Source organism: Podarcis gaigeae (genome assembly GCF_964106915.1).
Source record: "Podarcis gaigeae genome assembly, chromosome: 11".
Classification (NCBI taxonomy): Eukaryota; Metazoa; Chordata; class Lepidosauria; order Squamata; family Lacertidae; genus Podarcis; species Podarcis gaigeae.
In genome coordinates, this window is record NC_139687.1 from 14,349,145 (window position 1) to 14,369,008 (window position 19,864).

The following is a 19,864-nucleotide window of genomic DNA, read 5'->3' on the forward strand; positions in this document are numbered from 1 at the left end:
TGGTTTAGACCACAGCGCCACTTGCGTCCCATAGAGGGTGGTATATAAATTCAATAAATAACTGCTACTACTGTTGGCTCACTTATAGCAGCTCTGTCCAATCTGCATGAAAGCACACATTTTAATCAGGTTTTAAATAGTGTGAACAGCAACAGTAGCACAACTGTAGCCTTGTGGGAAGGCTGTGTCTTGCCTTGCCTCCATTACATGTGAAATCACATTACAGCTGCTGAAAGGGGAGTTGTACTAGTTAGAATGCTATGCATATGGAAGGCTGCAGGAGCGTGTTCAGATAACAGCTTCTTTAAGATAAAGAGATCTATAAAGGAAGCTGAATAGATGCCATTCAAAGGCAGGTCTCTTATCGTGGACTCAAAGCACACATTCCCTTTTGCAGACAGTACAGTTCAAGTGGGCTTCTGCGAGAGCCCCGGCCTGGTGTGGGTTGACAAGAGATAAAAGGGAAACAGGATGACGCTGTAGGCAGACATTGGCTGAAGGGCCCCCATCAAAAACTCCAAGAATCAGACTTAGTACATCTGCAACTGACGTGTAAAGGACATGGGCTGCTATTTATCAGCACTGCACACAGGTACACCAACTAAGCTAAAGGAAAGAGAAATGCTGTCTTATACAGTGGTACCTCGGGTTACATACGCTTCAGGTTACAGACTCTGCTAACCCAGAAATAGTGCTTCAGGTTAAGCACTTTGCTTCAGGATGAGAACAGAAATTGTGCTCTGGCGGCATGGCAGCAGCGGGAGGCCCCATTAGCTAAAGTGGTGCTTCAGGTTAAGAACAGTTTCAGGTTAAGTACGGACCTCCGGAACGAATTAAGAACTTAACCGGAGGTACCACTGTACAAGATCAGATCAACGGTCCATCAAGCACAGGGCTGTTGAAACTGACCAAGAATAACTGAACAAGGTTTTAGGCAGGAGTCTTTCTATAAGCAAAAGCAGGTTCCAAACTCTGTTGCTTGCAGGGGGGAAATTAAGCTGCATCTCGACAAGTTCCTTTGCTGACCGAAGCCTCAGTCAATCATACACATAGGTTGCACAAGGCTATGTTTATATCTGCATGAGTGGCATTTTTGCTTCTCATGGACGCCCTATGGATCATGGCCTTATATAATAACCATCTAGCTCGGTGGTTCCCAACCATTTTTTGGCCATGCCCCACCTTGTTGTTGCTGTTTAGTCGTGTCTGACTCTTCGTGACCCCATGGACCTGAGCACGCCAGGCACTCCTGTCTTCCACTGCCTCCCACAGCTTGGTCAAACTCATGCTGGTAGCTTCGAGAACACTGTCCAACCATCTCATCCTCTGTCATTCCCTTCTCCTTGTGCCCTCCATCTTTCCCAACATCAGGGTCTTTTCCAGGGAGTCTTCTCTTCTCATGAGGTGGCCAAAGTATTGGAGCCTCAGCTTCAGGATCTGTCCTTCCAGTGAGCACTCAGGGCTGATTTCCTTCAGAATGGATAGGTTTGATCTTCTTGCAGTCCATGGAACTCTCAAGAGTCTCCTCCAGCACCATAATTCAAAAGCATCAATTCTTGGCATATAATTCTTATTATTCAAAAAGTGAACTCCCACTCACATGGAGGAGGCCTAAAAGGCCATTCACTGTTTATAACTCATTCTCAAATTGCCCCCCTTAAAAATCAAATTGCCCCCCCTGTGTGCCCCATGTTGGGAACGACAGCTCTAGACAGTATCATGATGATCATTTAAGCCTGGCAGTTGCATCTTGGAGCATTAAATTGCTTTTGCACTCCCTAGTTTTGCATTAAAATCCATTTCTAGATCTGTCCCAATCCTATGAGTTCCACGAGGTCTTGCAAAAATGCTCTGATTGCACAGTACACAGGAAGATAGATACCTTGCACTGAGTCTGATCATTGGTCCATCCACCCTAGTACTGTTGACCCAGACTGGCAGCAGCCCTACAAGCTTTCGGGCAAGGGCCTGTCTTCCCAGTCCAGGAATGGACAGATGCCAGGAATTGAGTTTTGGACCTTTGCAGCGTGTCCTCTGCCTCTAAGCCAGGCCCTCTGTCCCTTCCCCACAGCCTTGCTGCTTTTTGTGTGGATGTGCATGAAAGCATTCCTATTAAAAGTATGGAGAAGAACAAGAGGACTGACAAAACAAAACAAATAATAATAATAAAAATTCCTTCCAGTAGCACCTTAGAGACCAACTAAGTTAGTTATTGGTATGAGCTCTCATGTGCATGCACACTTCTTCATGCACATGAAAGCTCATACCAATAACTAACTTAGTTGGTCTCTAAGGTGCTACTGGAAGGATTTTATTTTATTTTAACTACGGCAGACCAACACGGCTACCTATCTGTACAGAGGACTGACAGTATTTATCATTGCCACCAACTTATTATGGCCAACAGACAAAACCCCCAGCACTTAACCTACTTTGCACTGGATTTTTATTTTATTTTTACTATTCAGAAAAAGACAGACCTCCACTGATGTTTACTATTGGTTTTGCTGGGAACGACGACAAGAGAAACCAAAAAGGTAATTTGCATTAACCCAAATTTCTGAAAGTTTTTCACAGTTTAATATACAGAGGTGAAGTATGCTTTCAACCTTGCTTTGCAATGCATAGCCAGATTCATAACTCCCTGTTTGTAACTAGGATGGGTAATGTCATTTTCTTGTGCTCTAGAGATTCATTCTACCCTTTCATGAACAATCAGGGGCTAGTTCACCAAAACTCTTATTTGTGTTGCTCAGACTCAGATCATTGGCACAAAGTATCACTATTTGACTTGCTTTTGGAGGGAAGTCGCACTCCCATCTCCTGCCAAGCCAGTTCTGCTCATGGAATCACATTAAACAGCTGGGTAATTAATGAAGCCTATTGTATTCACATCAGCACTGTTATCCTTATTAAACCCGCGCTTACGCAAACAGCAAATCACACGGCTGAAGACACACATATCTTATTCCCAATGAAAGATTTTGAGTTAATGCCGTCAAAAGGATTATGCAACAATAGGTACTGCTCATCAGCAAGAGTTTACACCATCTACCCCTAACCTTCTAAAAGTTGCATCAACAGACAGATGGATAGAATGAGAAATTAAAAGTATTACATTGAGGTTTTAAAGTATCAAGAATGAGGGTCGTTGTGTTTTTTAATCATTGCATCTCTCTCTCTCTCTCTCTCTCTCTCACACACACACACACACACACACACCAGTGCTGGAATTACGTATAAGCTGAACAAGCTATAGCTTTGGGCCCCCAAAAAAATTAAAGGAAAAAAACCTGGATGTAACACTTCCAAAATATAAGATAAAAAACAAATAAAATAAAGCCTACATACAGCAACCGTGTTTTGTAGGCTCCTATGAGGTAAGGGTGGCGCTGTGGGTTAAACCACAGAGCCTAGGACTTGCTGATCAGTGGTTGGTGGTTCAAATCCCTGGGACGGGATGAGCTCCCGTTGCTCGGTCCCAGCTCCTGCCCACCTAGCAGTTCAAAAGCATGTCAAAGTGCAGGTAGATAAATAGGTACTGCTCCGGCGGGAAGGTAAACGGCGTTTCCGTGCACTGCTCTGGTTCGCCAGAAGCGGCTTAGTCGTGCTGGCCACATGACCCAGAAGCTGTACGCCGGCTCCCTCGGCCAATAAAGCGAGATGAGCGCCGCAACCCCAGAGTCAGCCACAACTGGACCTAATGGTCAGGGGTCCCTTTACGTTTATGATGTAAGTAATGGGCCCTACCTGCTAGCCTGGTCCCTAAAATATCACTGGTTTGCTCATTTCTATATATAGGATGCCTACATTCTGCATGTGCAAATGGCTTTAGATACCTATTAGGTCCATAAATTACCATATAGCATATATTCAACACAAAAAACAGCAACAATTTGTTGTTGACAAAGTACAGCTGGACATATAAAGGGCCCCATTACCTTCAATAGCTTAGGGCCTCATCAAACCTAAATCCGGCCCTGACACACACACACAAAATAATACATGGATGTTTTAGGCTACCTAGTGAAATGGAGGGTGAGAAAGGGGGAATCTGAAACTGGCTTAGGTTTTTAAAACTTTCGCATGCATGCAAATCCTTTTCATGCAGTCATACAGGTTCTGAGGCTCCAGCTCACCATACATAATAAATAGATTACACACGTAGCAGCAACAGTCTGGAAGCTGCTATTTAGCTGTTTCAAAACAAACAAAGAAAACAAAAATGTACCCTTATGCCTCAGGAAGGTGCTTCTCTTGCTTATCGCAGAAGCTTGGCATTTCATGCATCTCCAAATCTCTCTCTCTCTCTCTGCCTTGCATTTTGGAAGACTGCCCTAATTCTTTTCTGCCAGGTCTTGTTGCCAGGGTTGCAGCTGCACAGCCAATTCCTGCTGAAATGCAGGTCTTTGGAGGGGGTACAAAGGCCTTCATTATCTTTTTTTCAGTGCACAAACACAGAGAGAATAGAGCCCTTGCTGTCCCCTCCCACTTGAACAATCCCAGCCACTCAATCATGACTATTTTCATATGAAGAGTCATGCGGGGAATACGGCCCAAGTTTCACAAGTCACATGTGTCTGCCAGAAGTTGTTCCAAGAAGCAAAACGCTCTTCAAGACCATTTATTTGGAATCCAGTAACTTTTTTAAAATGGCTTTACTCTAAATAATCAAATTAGGTAGATGATTATTATTTTTATTTTAAAAACACACACACATACTAACTTTTCAAACCACATCTTGGGATTTGGAGGCCTGAAGACTGCAGTGCTCTTCACCCAACAAGGCAAAATAGTTGTCAAAATGGTATACGTGCGAAAACACTGCGTCAAAAAAAGTCATTTGTGGAATGTAACAGGAGACAATGAAATGGAATGATCTGGGAATTCAGTCCTGGGTAACAAAATCACGCACTTTCACAAGAATACTGGTTGGTTTAATTGAATTCCCTGCAAATTTTTGCTTTGTGTCAAAACACAATCAAAAGGAAGTAGAATCATGTTTTCTACCATGAACTGAACATTTTAACTAGTCTGCAGTAGCACCAGCAAACTTTCAAATGTAGTAACAAGTATCAGAGGCAACTGCACGGGGCAAATTTTGAGAAAGCGGGCAGAAGAAGAGTAGGAAAAACAGGGTGATGGCAAAGCCGCACAGATTGGTAGAATACTCAGCTGTGAAAACATAGATCTCATATTAATTCATTTAGTACCGCGTAACAATGGTTCATTGTCTTGCTGATATAATCTTAAATGCTTGACGGGACTATCTTTTTTTACTGGAACAAATGACTGCATCTTGTAGCTGTATTAACCCAGAACCGTTACGGACAATAAGAGGGTCACCTTTGGCTATAGTTGGTTCAAAGCAAGTATCCAGTTAGGTGTGACAGCTTCTAAACTTTTCAAATATTATTATCTGAAGTGTCATTATAAAAGCTAACTGAAACTAAGGAAATGACCCTTAGAAGATTAGAAGACAATTTCCTCACCTCATAATTAGAGAAAAACACTGATGATGGAAGTTTCTCTGTCATTTTAAACCAGGATAAATTGAGAACTTCAACAAAGAACTTCTTGAAGAATAGGGTTGCCATATTTCAAAAAGTGAAATTCCAGAAACCAAAGTTGTTGAGCATTTTTGGCAAAGTTCAAGAAGACCACGTCTACCGTTAAAATTCAGCTCACTTAAACAATTGTGTTCGATCTAGGCTACTAGTTTTTAAATATGTTGCAATTTGGCATTGTAGAAGCACTAACAAGATGAACTTAAATGCTGCAGCAACAAATGACAGGCCACAGTCCACAGTGCCTTCTTTCAAAGGTGACCTGTAGCAGCAATCCCACCAGATGTCAAAGAGAACAACAACTACCAGACTTTTGGAAGACATCTGAAGGCAGTCCTGTTTAGGGAAGCTTTTATTGTTTGATGGATTACTGTATTTTAATATTTTGTTGGAAGCTGCCCAGAGTGGCTGGGGAAGCCCTGCTAGATGGGCAGGGTACATTATTATTATTATTATTATTATTATTATTATTATTATTATTATATCATCATCATCATTGGTTTTCAGAACAGCTATCTGCATAAAGATTATCTGTGCTTCTACCATACATAAGTATTTAATATTTGGCTGTGTCAATAACAAAAACAAACTTTGGTTGGAAGAAGAGTGACACAGAGATGTGCCTGAAGGACCAATGAATATTATTTAGCAGTACACCAAAACCAGAAAACCTCTGAGAAATTTCTGTTTCATTATGAGCACCATTTACGACACACCCAAGGGAATCAAGATACTATGACAAAGTTTTTCTACCTACTTGCAAGTAGAGTAGGAAGAAACCTAACAGCGAAGTTTGACATGCTTCCAATAATTATAAAAAGAATGTGCTACAATATGTTTTAACAGAATTACAGTTTAAAAATAAAATAAAAGCCACCTTGTTATATATGCATAGGGTACTAAATGTAGGTAACTGTGCAGGCAATTTATTTTATCACTTTCTTTTGGCAAGAAAGGTAAAATATTGAACCCTATAAATAATGAATGATTGATTGATTAGTAGGTGCAACAGTCCTGCTAAAAACATGTGCAAAGATGGTTGTAAATAAACACCCCCGTGGATTGTGTTGCAGATGTTGCAAGTTATTAGCAATCTAATGGGCCTTAAAAAAAATCAATTAGCCGTCCAAACAACTACCATTAAACAGAGCTGAAATAAATGGACTTTCTACATTAACAAATCTAATTGCATTTACACCTCTGAAACTCCCTGAAAACTTAATTTGTTTTGCTTTAAACCTTACCCCTTAATAGTGTTAGTTATTTTTCCTGGCCCCTTGGACAACTGTGTGTCCTTACACTGAACCAATTTATGTGAAAGTTAAGTCCCACTGTGTGTCAAACTATGTGGTTAAGTACAAAGCCTTAAAGATAAAGGTAAAGGGACCCCTGACGATTAGGTCCAGTCACAGACGACTCTGGGGTTTCACGCTCATCTCGCTTTATTGGCTGAGGGAGCCAGCGTACATGTGGCCAGCATGACTAAGCCGCTTCTGGCGAACCAGAGCAGTGCACGGAAACGCCATTTACCTTCCCGTCAGAGTGGTACCTATTTATCTACTTGCACTTTGACATGCTTTCAAACTGCTAGGTGGGCAGGAGCAGGGACTGAGCAATGGAAGTTCACCCCATCGCGGGGATTCGAACCGCCAACCTTCTGATCGGCAAGCCCTAGGCTCTGTGGTTTAGACCACAGCGCCACCCGCATTCAGCATTACAGCAGTGTATAGAGGTATGCAACTAAAACCCAATGGTCTTTGTAAACACTATTGTATTTGCATCTTGGACTTAGACACATGAACAAAGATAATGAAAGATGCATTTACATGCAAATTTTATTTCAACTCTTAGGTGGAATAAGGGTCTACTTCACACATTCATTTTAGGAAATGTGCTCACATATTTCCTCTCATCATAGCTGTCAACTTTTCCCTTTTCTTGCGAGGAATCCTATTCGGAATAAGGGAATTTCCCTTAAAAAATGGGAAACGTTGACAGCTATGCCTCTCATATTGCCTAACAATGAGGGCTAGAGACTTTAAGGAAAAGATAAGAACTTCAGCAGGTGAATGGAGGCACATCTGGCTATTTGGGCTGTAGGGAAAATCTCACCAAAATCTATAGCCTTATATATGAAGTCATGTTTTTTTTTGGGGGGGGGGATTCTGGATTGAATGAAAATACAGTGGTACCTTGGGTTAAGTACTTAATTCATTCCGGAGGTCCGTACTTAACCTGAAACTGTTCTTAACCTGAAGCACCACTTTAGCTAATGGGGCCTCCTGCTGCTGCCACGCCGCCAGAGCGTGATTTCTGTTCTCATCCTGAAGCAAAGTTCTTAACCCGAAGCACTATTTCTGGGTTAGCGGAGTCTGTAACCTGAGGCATATGTAACCTGAAGCGTATGTAACCCGAGGTACCACTGTAGTGGTCTTAATTGAATTTAAAACATGGGCATAATTCCTCAGCCACCACCTCCTTGAAGTTCAAACAAACTATACACATTCAATTTAATCTGAGTGTGCCACATTAAAAGCTAGGGGAAATCAATGCTCAAGCAGTATTCATAAAAGAAGACTCAAACATAATTGCCAATCACAGGTGCCTGTTGTTACAAAGAAGCTTACAAAAAGGGTTGCAGTCCCCGCCCCCAAGATGGTACTCAAAAATGACAGAAATGTAGCGTATTGCAGGAATAAAAAAAAATATTCTAGATGGAAGATCATGTTCTACGATACAATAAAAGCTCTAATCTAGAATAACCTAGACATTTTGTCCATTGCAAACATCTAACTTGTTTCAACATATAAGTATTTTTCCAATGGAACAATTCCCCTTTGAATTTTGATGAGAACAATGGCCTTCATCCTCATATTGACTAGTGAATTGTTCCAACCATGCCAGAAAAGAAAGAAGCAGAAAATTAGTCTACTTCTAAATTAAAGGTAGACTGGATGCCATAAACACTACTAATTCCAGTAGGGGTAACAGGAGAAATAATTACTGTCAAAAATAATTCACTCAATTAACTGAGGGTCATAAAGCACCGGCACCTTTGGTCAAAGTTAGTTTGTATTATATATGAATATTAATAAGTCTGTTTCTATTGTGGAAACAAAAGATATTTGCATATCATCATTCCAACGTACTGCTCTTCAGAGGCTCATTACCAGAGAGGTACTTCAAATGCTGTTTAGAAATTCATGAAAGAACGCTATGAAACCAGATCAAATCTATTTGAGGTTAAATGCCCTGTCATGCTTTGCTGAGCACAGTACCATGATGAATTTGCTTCCCCATCTGTTCTTGCTATTTAGCCTAACCATTTGGAGGGTTAAAAGCAAACAGATAGATTTCTGACTGCCTGGTTTCATAATCAGGCTCTCTTGCACCTCCAAACACCCAGCACAGGCAGCAATGTTTAGTAAATGGAAATGATGCTTCTTCATCTTCTTCTTCATTGCAGAGGCTACTCTGAAGAAGTGCTGCAGAAAAACAACAAGCTAGCATAATGAAACAGCACTTGCAAGACCACAACTGTAGAGTTACAAGAGGAGAGAGATGGTGGGAAGTGTGGCTGGAAACTTCAGCACAGGATTGAAGTCCCAATGGCTTTACCCAAATACAGGGCTGAGATTGTGTCATGCTCAGTTGCAAGTTAAAGAGATGCAGAATGGTATACAGAAAGCACTACTTTGTTGACCAGGCAAGATTAGGAGGGCATTCCTATTCATACCAGGTCTGCCAAACATAACGTAAAAGGTAAAGGTAAAGGACCCCTGGATGGTTAAGTTCAGTCAAAGGTGACTCTAGGTTGCAGCGCTCATCTCGCTTTCAGGCCAAGGGAGCCAGCATTTGTCCACAGACAGTTTTCCAGGTCATGTGACCAGCATGACTAAACCGCTACTAGCGCACGGATGACCTCGACGAGTGCCAGAGCCCACGGAAACACCATTTACCTTCCCACTGCAGTGGTATCTATTTATCTACTTGCACTAGCGTGCTTTTGAAGTGCCAGGTTGGCAGGAGCTGGGACAGAGCAACATGAGCTCACCCCGTTGCAGGGATTTGAACCACTGACCTTCTGATCAGCAAGTCCAAGAGGCTCAGGGCTTTAGACCACAGCTCCACCCGTGTCCCAAATAAACAAGCACACAATCACTGATAGGTCCACTCGTCATTGTGAGGCTCAAAGCAATGAAGATGATGCCTCCCCAGCTGTTGCTATTGGCTGTGGGTTTCTTGTGATGTCACAAAAGCACTTGGCAACTGAGTGGATATAAAGGCAGGCCAAGGGGAAAGCCCTTTTCTGATTCCAGCAGGACACACCTGGCAGTGGATGTGACATTCAGCACTGCCCAGGTTTCTTCCACTTGGAGGAGGCAAAGTGGTGATTGGAAGGAGGCAATCCTCTGTCAGTGGGATGCTAGGGAGCGATAAGGGAGCCCAAGAGGCTCAGTATGCAACCACAGTGCCACCCATGCCAAACATCTTTCACATCTCTATTCTGACCTGTCCCTAAGAGGGCACCAAATCCTGAGCATGCTCAAAGCCAAGATGTTCACTAGGTTAAGTTCCAGCCTCAAACCATATGGCTCCCAGTTCACACTCATTAACTATATGTATTTCCAATGTTTTTCAAATACTTAAAAAGGGTAATAGAAGCAAGGATATTGGATGCCTATACTCCTATATCCACAGACAATTGGACAAAATCAACAAACACCAGGGCTAGGTTTGAAAAAACATAACATTCTGAGGTACTACCAACAGAAAATAAATACTATGTATGCAACGACGGCAACGAGAATGCTTCTAGCCCAGAGATGGAAGGAAGGAGAAGTGAGGACCAGAGAGGAATGGCAGACCAAGCTGATGGAATATGATGAGGCTGATGGGAAAGATCAGAAACCAGGAAGATCAAGTATTCCTAAAATATTGGAATAATTTTTTAACATACAGTACTTAAAGGGCCACTGTAGACAGTTAAAATCATTGGCAGGGAGACAATGACACTTGTAATGAGAAATGAATTTTGGTTACTATGATTATGTAACAGATGGATAACGGTAAAAGATGCAGAAAAAAAGAAAAAATCTTTGTAAATGGAACCCATGGAGGGAGGGGAGGAGGTCTGTAGATTTGAAAGAACCTTTTTATTTTTTATGTTTTGGAATGGTTACAGTTATTGTGTAAAAAATTATGTAAAACCAATAAAAAATTATAAAAAAAGAAAAAACATAATATTCAAGTGACGATAGCTATCAATTGTACAGAGAAAATGTGAGCAAATCTTAAGTTTTTTAGACATGAAGTCACCAGCTCAGATGACATATACGTAGATTGCTTTTTATACAGAGCTTTTTCTGGTGGGCAAAATACTAAAAGCGAAAACTTAAATCCTAATTTTCACATTACGATGCTCTCTGTTTCTGCCACAGAAGTTTTCATGGCTGAACTGGCATTTGCTGAGAGTGCCTTTAGGTACAGAATGTATCATCTTCCATGCAGAGAGTTGGGCTAAATTGCACATTGCTAGATCCTTTCCAACTCTAATGCATGTTTGTCTCAGCACTAAATCGTCTCAGCACTAAATTGATTTATGGAGATATGCCTGAAGGTCTTTAATGGCAGGGACAGCAGAAAGAAAAAGGGGGAGGGGCATGCAAATGAGATGCCGTAAATAGAAATGAAGGCTGAATTCTGGTAGCTCACAACTACATTCACCGCAAAACAAGTACAGTATTTTTTTATTTTAAATCATGCTGTGTTGTACACACAGTTAAATTATGGACTGTCAGTATGGCTTTATTTTACCTTTCTATATCAGCAGGATGGGGGTCAGCAAGATCATGCAGTATCAAAACAAGAATTAGATATGAGTTAAGTGTTTAAACATAATTCTGGCAAATTGTCAACGTCAGCAAACACCTCCAAGGCTACCTGCCTCTCTTAATTTGTGAACCCCTCAGTCGCTAGGCGTGCCTTTTACCATTTTCGGTTGGTAAGACTATGAGCCATTCCTGCATTGGGTAGCTTAACAGCTGGAATTGTGCGTGCATTGCTATACTCACAGTTGGATTACAGTGCTGTAAACTGAATCCGAGCCAGCTGTATAGCATAGTACTGGTAAACCCCTGAAGGGGTAAGATCTCAGGCAAAAAGCAAATCCGGAAAGAGAAATTGCATGCATACAAACCTTCTGAATCTGAAATGGAAGGCAGAATTTGCACCAGTTACACTCAAAAGACAACCGTGCATATATGTAACATGCACAATGATTTGATTTTTTTTTTTAAAATTAAAATAGCAGTGCATTACTGAGCTTGATGGCAAATAAAGGTTGTCCAGAGTCTCCAAGGCTACAGCTGGCGCAGGAGAAAATGTGCTCATTTCAGAAACATTGCCCTTTAGGTTGACATCTGTAGCATGCAGAAATAAGGAGACGTAATGTATTCATAGCTGCTTTGACTCTTTGTGAGCACATACAAGGGGGAAATCAAAACAGACTACACAGATGCATATGAACATCTAGTTTTCATCCCTAATTAGAATCACTCTACAGTTGTTCAAAGAGAGCAGTTACTCAACGGGCCCAAGAAAATCAACACACACACACACAATTATTAAGCAGCACATTGTTAAAAACACAGTCTTTGGTTATTTGGTTCTTGCAGTTGTTTGGCCATTACAACCAGAAATATTCAAAAGGAAGAAAAACCCCTGTGCCAAGCAGTTTAGTCTGAAAGTGTTTGAAACACGGATCCTTAGCCAGTTCTGATACAACATGCATGAAACACAAATGGCTTGGTTTTGTGGCTTCCTGGAATCACACAAACAATAGAAACTATGGCTTAAGGGGGGGGTCACATGTACATGTGGATTGCTGGAAAGGTGCACTTTGACCCTCCCCAGTCCTTTTTGTTTCTACCCTGAGCTACGCAAAGGTTTGGCTAAACTGGGACTCATGGTGAAGAATAAACCTTGCCTACAGCTAATAATAATAATAATAATAATAATAATATTCTGTTTATACCCCGCCCTCCCCAGCCAAGACCGGGCTCAGGGTGGCTAACACCCGATATAAAAACAAATTGGTTGAAATACAACTTAAAAACAAGATTAAAATACAGCATTAAAACATTAAAATACAGCCTCATTTAAATGGAAACTCAAATCAAAAACTTTTTTGGGGGATGAAAGCGTCAAGTCTTCACCAAGGCTAACTTTCCAGACTGGTCCCACATGGGACAGGAAAAAGCCAGGGAAGTCCCCAAATAGGAGTTCCATCACAGGAGGAGAAAGGTAAAAAGAAGAGGGGGAGGGAATCTCTTACTCACAGGCTGAAGATATTCTAGGATGTGTCCAGCATCAGAGTAACCAGGCCACAAAATCTTGTATAAACCTCTTGTGGAGCACCCTCTTTGTGTCAGTTCTATTCATGAAAACACTGTTTGTAGAACACCCAGAGACAGAGAACACTATGTTATTGCTAACGATTTAGTGCAATATGAGCAATTTCTGAGCAGAGGTGGTAATCATCTGTCAGTGGCTAATGGATTGGCACCTTGAGTACCTTCTTACGCAAATCATGGACAATGTTTGATTAGTTAGTTGTTCACCCTGCATGTTAGGGATTTCACATTGCTTGTGACAAATGGCAATTTTATAGCCATTTTGACTTTATGCATGGCCTTGTTTTACTATTGCATAATCCACTTTGGGATCCTCTGGTGAAGGATATTACCTAACAAATAAAGTCAAAGGTACTGAATACACAACAATATCCGCAAATGACACCTGTCACTTATTTGTGTGGGTGGGTGTGTAATTTGAAGGAGAAAAAAACCCTCTTGCAAATGGAAATTAAAAACAATAACCAAAATAAGCAGCACAGACTGCTCTTTCCAATTGCCAGGTCTGCATGAGCCCATGTAAAGGTAAAGGGACCCCTGACCATTAGGTCCAGTCGCGGATGACTCTGGGGTTGCAGCGCTCATCTCGCTTTACTGGTGAACAGCTTCCGGGTCATGCGGCCAGCATGACTAAGCCGCTTCTGGCGAACTAGAGCAGCGCACGGAAACGCCGTTTACCTTCCCGCCAGAGTGGTACCTATTTATCTACTTGCACTGGTGTGCTTTCGAACTGCTAGGTTGGCAGGAGCTGGGATGGAGCAACGGGAGCTCACCCCATCGCCGGGATTCAAACCACTGACCTTCTGATCGGCAAGTCCTAGGCTCTGTGGTTTAATCCACAGTGCCACCCACGTCCAACAGGAGCAATACTTTGATATAAATGATTTAGGTAAAAAGGGAAGCCTGCTTAGAACCTGTCAGCCTGTCTTTTAGGATGTTCTCTTCAAGTAGCAAACTGTTTTTTCCTGAACTTAAATACTGAAATCACTGACAGAGCTGCTCATATGGGTAGTTTTGTAGAGATTACAGTGTGTCAGTGCAAAGTTCCTATTTCCAGTTCTCTAAATTGTTTTCTGCTGCTGCAGCATACCACAAACTGGCAAATTGTTGCAACCCTAAGGGAATCTGTGACTTCCCACATAGTTTGTACCACTTCTGGAGCATAACACCCTTGCTGGCATATTAAATGGTGCATTTATTGCATATTTATAAAGTAGTGTTTATTTTACGTGTTTATAATCTGGATCTTAGTGTTTATCCTCCATTATACACACCAACATTTTTGGGGGTGGGGCTTAGGTGTGACTTGAGTGAAATGTTGTAAACAGTTGTCATTGCCAATACAGATACAACTCCACTGAGATTAGGAACTATGTTGCTTCTGGAAGCTTAAGTTGCTTTCACTTTTGAAGGAACAAGGAAATACTGCAGTTAGGAAGATAAGGAAGGACCATTATCCAAAGAGTCCTTTTTGTGGCAAGGGCACAAGAGCTGGAAGTTCAAGAGTAACCACAGGATTAAGCAGGTTGTTTAACTGCAGAAAGAACAAAGCTCAAGCTACATGCCATTTTTAATGTGTTGTGCATTTGCACGTGTGTGTTTGAAAAGCATCACAGGGGACTCCTGGAGTCACTCAGTGGTAGAGCATATGTTTTGTATGCAAAAATAAAATGCCTGGTTCAATCTCTAGCATCTTCAAGTAAGTCTGGTAAAAGATTCCTGCCTGCAACCCTGGAGAGCTGATGCCTGTCTGTGTAAACAAAAATGAGCTAGATCAGGGGTCAGCAAACTTTTTCAGCAGGGGGCCAGTCCACTGTCCCTCAGAGCTGGGGGGGGGCTATATTTTGGGATAAACCAAAAGAACAAATTCCTATGCCCCACAAATAACCCAGAGATGCATTTTAAATAAAAGCACACATTCTACTCATGTGAAAGCATGCTGATTCCCAGACCATCCGCGTGAGGGATTTAGAAGGCAATTGGGCCGGATCTGGCCCCCGGGCCTTAGTTTGCCTACCACTGAGATAGATGGTAAAGGTAATGGACCCCTGGGTGGTAAAGTCCAGCCAAAGGTGACTGTGGGGTTACAGTGCTCATCTTGCTTTCAGGCCGAGGGAGCTGGCGTTTGTCCGCAGACAGCTTTCCAGTTCATGTGGCCAGCATGACTAAACCGCTTCTGGTGCAACAGAACACCGTGATGGAAATCAGAGCGCACGGAAATGCCGTTTACCTTCCCGCCGCAGCGGTACCTATTTATCTACTTGCACTGGTGTGCTTTTGAACTGCTAGGTTGGCAGGAGCTGGGACTCAGCAACGGGAGCTCACCCCGTCACGGGGATTTGAACTGCTGACCTTCTGATTGGCAAGCCCAAGAGGCTCAGTGGTGTAGTCCACAGTGCCACCTGCCTCCCATGTCCTAGATGGACCAATGGTATGACTATGGTTGGACTAGATGACCCTCAGAGTCCCTTCCAACTCTACAATTCTATGACTTAGGCAAGAGTAGGCCACTTTCCTATATATTCCTGTGATTGGGAGTGCTATGATTGGCGGATGAGGCATCCTGAACTCCTCCCCTCCTACACTGTCTTCCTGATCAGTATTCCCATTTCCTGAAAGCACTGTTTGTGCTCAGAAGAAAGCTGCCAGCAGTTCAAGGTTCCCCCTCTCCCCCTCCCCAGCTTTAATCCTCACATTCCTGTGCGGCAAATTAGATTGAAAGTTACCCACAGAGTTTCGTAGCCAAGCGGGGTTTCTCCTTGGTCTCTTAAGACCATTCACAATCCACTATGTCATGCTGGCTCCAAGACTGAGCTGGACAGCTGACTTGAGTATATTTTGCTGATATGTCAGATATAAGTACTTAGACTTGCTGTAAAGTAACATAGAGGAACTTTACTTCTGAGTAATGCTGTTTCAGTGAAGATGGCAACTTTATGACAACAATTCCTTCCTGTTTTTGGTAGCATTTTTATTATGTTTTTCTGTTTTACTTTGTAGAATATTAATTTAAACAACCTTAAAATATCAATGACTTCCCTTCTTCTCTTTCCATGGTTCATTTTGCATAACATAAATCCCTGCATATTTTACAGAAACTAAAACATTCAGCATTCCATTATCACATCCATCAAAACTTACTTACACTGTTGAATTTATTTTAATGCTGCCAACATTTCCGAATGTACACAATCCCCCCCCCAATATTTTCAATAAGCATTTTCCACTCTTCTTTAAACCTTTGTTCTTCTTGTTCTCTTATTCTATACGTTAAGTCTGAAGCTGCAAATATTCCATCAGTTGAAGTTGCCATTCTTCTTTAGTTTGACAACAATTCCTAGGTCTCCTACTCATATTCTCTCACGGAGAGTCACTTTTGTCAATAATAGACAATGTGAAAACCCATCCCTTTACCACTCCTTTAAAGAACTGTGATTGGATTAAAAGAAGGTAGTTAAATTAATCTAGACTGAGAAAAGCTTAGCCACTTTATCTTAATCTCTTTCAGGGTGGTTAGAGTGACAAAGGGGTAGACTGAGAACTGCAGCCAGGGGATGAGAGGCAGGAAGGTATCTACTCCTGTGACCTTCAGTTTATCATGCAAGATGTGAGTGGAATCATGGTCTCTGTGTACACAAGGTGCAGATACCAGTATTTTCACTACTGTGAGTACCAAAGCTTTCTGGAATGGAATGGTGGGAATGAAACTGAAACAGGGCTGTCAGGAAAGTAGGCATCTGATTAACATAATCCACTTTGAGTGGTCTCAAATATGCACTCCAAGGGTGCTGCCAAATGGCTCCTTCCTGCTGCGATGGAGGGATGTTTGCTACCATCCAGCCTCAGGCTTCCCAGAAGACCCTTTATGTTTTATGTTGCTAAGTACTGTGCTACATCTGCAACAGGCAGGAATCTCTTCCCCAAATGGGATGGAATATAAGGCCTTCTAGATGGGCTCATAGGGATGCGGGTGTCACTGTGGGTTAAACAGATCAGAAGGCCGGCGGTTCGAATCCCCCCCCATTGCTCGGTCCCTGCTCCTGCCAACCTAGCAGTTCGAAAGGACGAAGTGCAAGTAGATAAATAGGTACCGCTCCAGCGAGAAGGTAAACGGTGTTTCTGTGCGCTGCTCTGGTTCGCCAGAAACAGCTTAGTCATGCTGGCCACATGACCCGGAAGCTGTATGCCGGCTCCCCGGCCAATAAAGCGAGATGAGCACCACAACCCCAGAGTTGGCCACGACTGGACCTAATGGTCAGGGGTCCCTTTACATTTACCTTTTACATGGGCTCATAGGGACACGGGTGGCGCTGTGGTGTAAACCACAGAGCCTAGGGCTTGCCAATCAGAAGGTCAGTGGTTTGAATCCCCACTATGGGGTGAGCTCCCGTTGCTCCATCCTAGCTCCTGCCAACCTAACAGTTCGAAAGCACACCAGTGCAAGTAGATAAATAGATACCACTCCAGCGGGAAGGTAAACGGCGTTTCCGTGCGCTGCTCTAGTTCACCAGAAGTGGCTTAGTCATGCTGGCCACATGACCTGGAAGCTGTACGCTGGCTCCCTCGGCCAATAAAGCGAGATGAGCGCCACAACCCCAGATTCGGTCACGACTGGACTTAATGGTCAGGGGTCCCTTTACCTTTACCTTTTAGTGCTCCTGTTGTGACCCACCTTGGATTAGGCCAAGCTTCCTCAAACTTGGCCCTCCAGATGTTTTTGGCCTACAACTCCCATGATCCCTAGCGAGCAGGACCAGTGGTCAGGGATGATGAGAACTGTAGTCTCAAAACATCTGGAGGGCCAAGGTTGAGGAAGCCTGAATTAGGCTGTGACCAAGAGGGTCTTGACTCACCGCTCTACAACCAATGCTATAGTGTGTATGTACAGAATCAGAAGATACCTTCCCTGTCATCTTACACATCTCGGGCATCTGATGAGACTGAAAAGAAGCAGGTTGTGACTTACGAAATATTTTGCCAAAATAATCTAGATAGCAGAGAGTTTGGGTTTGGGTGTATGTACCATGGGAGTTGGGGATGCGGGTGGTGCTGTGAGTTAAACCACAGAGCCTAGGACTTGTTGATCAGAAGGTTGGCGGTTCGAATCCCTATGACAGGGTGAGCTCCCGTTGCTGCCAACCTAGCAGTCCGAAAGCACGTCAAAGTGCAAGTAGATAAATAGGTACCACACCGGCGGGAAGGTAAACAGCATTTCTGTGCACTGCTCTGGTTTCGTCAGAAGTGGCTTAGTCATGCTGGCCACATGACCCAGAAGCTGTACGCCGGCTCCCTCGGCTAATAAAGCGAGATGAGCACCGCAACCCCAGAGTCAGCCACGACTGGACCTAATGGTCAGGGGTCCCTTTACCTTTACCATGGGAGTTCAGTCAAGCTCACTGCATAAAACAGCCATTTAGCAGAGTTGTCTTTACTAGGCAGACACCAACAAACACCACTATGCATACACACACTATTTACAGATGCTACAAGCAGTCTTCTCTCTCTGAGCCCAGAGAGGGTTCCTTGCTTCAAAGTCCTTGCTGCCAAGTCCTAAATTCAGCTGCTTTCAAAGTCCTGCAACTCTTCAGTCTTGTCCAGAATCCCAATTCTTCCTCTTCCTTTTTCTGTTCCCCACAGTCTCACACAGAGTCTCCCAATGTCCTACCACAATAAATGCTGTAGCCTGAGTGCCTTATCTACCTAGCCTCATGCGCCAATTCTGCCCAGCAATACCGATAAGGCAGTTACAAGATGTCTGCAGCTGCCTTGTGGGGAATGAGTCGTCTCTGCTGACTCATGGAGAATTAACCAATTTATCACTTTCCTTCAACAGGCTTAATTTACGGCCTGGTGATTTTGATAGGAGCTAAGCACAACTAACTTAGCCAGGACCCAACCCAGCACCACTGAACATAGAGTGGATCCTTCTTCCTTATCCAGTACTGGCCCAACTGTGGATGGAACCTAGTTGATTTAAAACAGCAACTTTTAGGACATGAGTGAAGGAGCGCACAGTCAGAGAGGTCCACCTACAGGTCCTGTTTAATGTCACAAAGGATGCTGAATCAGAAATGCTGCATTGTGGGTAAGTGAGCATGATGAGAGATTTTCATCTCAGCATCCCCTACAACACTAAAAGAAATCCTGAGTGACCCTCTTGGTTTATGCAGTGCAGCAACTCACAGCTCGTAGATACTCTCGGCCGGATCCTTTCCACAAGCAGCAATTCATAAAAGACAGTTTATCAAGGCTTGTGGGGAAAAGCTTTAGTGTTAGGTGCTGCCATATCCTATCATTCATGAGTAGGAGCACTTCTCCGAAAAACTGAGCACTTCGTCTCAAAACAAGGCTCTCTGCTCAATTCCTATCACAGATTCTGTACATGTTCAAACTGGAGTTGCGTAGTTGGGGCAAGCATTCCCCACATATTTGGGGCAAGTGAGAGCCTTGACTTAGCAGAGTGTCCTATTATTCAAAGCTGACACCACAAAAGCTTTGAAATTTTACATGTCCTTTAAAAAGTCTTGGCAAACATTTCAAATGCTAGCAAAGCAGTCTCATACCTCAACAAATCGACTGCAGAGTGTTTAATGAATCAGGACCTTACAAAGTTCCCACTGTCGCCACCTTTCTAGGGACAACAACCTGGTTGCATGAGATAAGCCCACCCATAGCTGTTTCCTATCAAATTTATTCTCCGGGAAGAAATAACAGCTATATTAGCTCAGCTAGAGCTTAGATAAATGGGCTGTATCTTTTAACAAAGGGGTCTGTTTGTTAAAGGAGATGAACTGTATGCAAGGACAAATGGGTGTTTTCATCCAAGTATGTGTGATTCAGGAAGTTTTTCAAACAGTGGTATGAGTAATTCTGAAAATGTCA

At 42.8% G+C, this 19,864-nt stretch overlaps 1 protein-coding gene across 7 annotated transcripts in view; it reads right to left on the reverse strand.

Annotated features, from left to right (window-relative positions):
• CDC42SE2 (CDC42 small effector 2) overlaps positions 1-19,864 on the reverse strand; it is a 115,116-nt gene that overhangs the window by 54,749 nt on the left and 40,503 nt on the right. For 4 of the 7 annotated variants that reach the window (XM_083702507.1, XM_083702504.1, XM_083702506.1 and 1 more), the window contains exon 2: positions 12,908-13,017. The exons of the other annotated variants lie outside the window; for them this stretch is intronic. The gene's annotated coding sequence lies outside the window, so the exon portion shown is untranslated. The remainder of the gene's footprint in view (positions 1-12,907; positions 13,018-19,864) is intronic. 7 annotated transcript variants of the gene reach the window in all.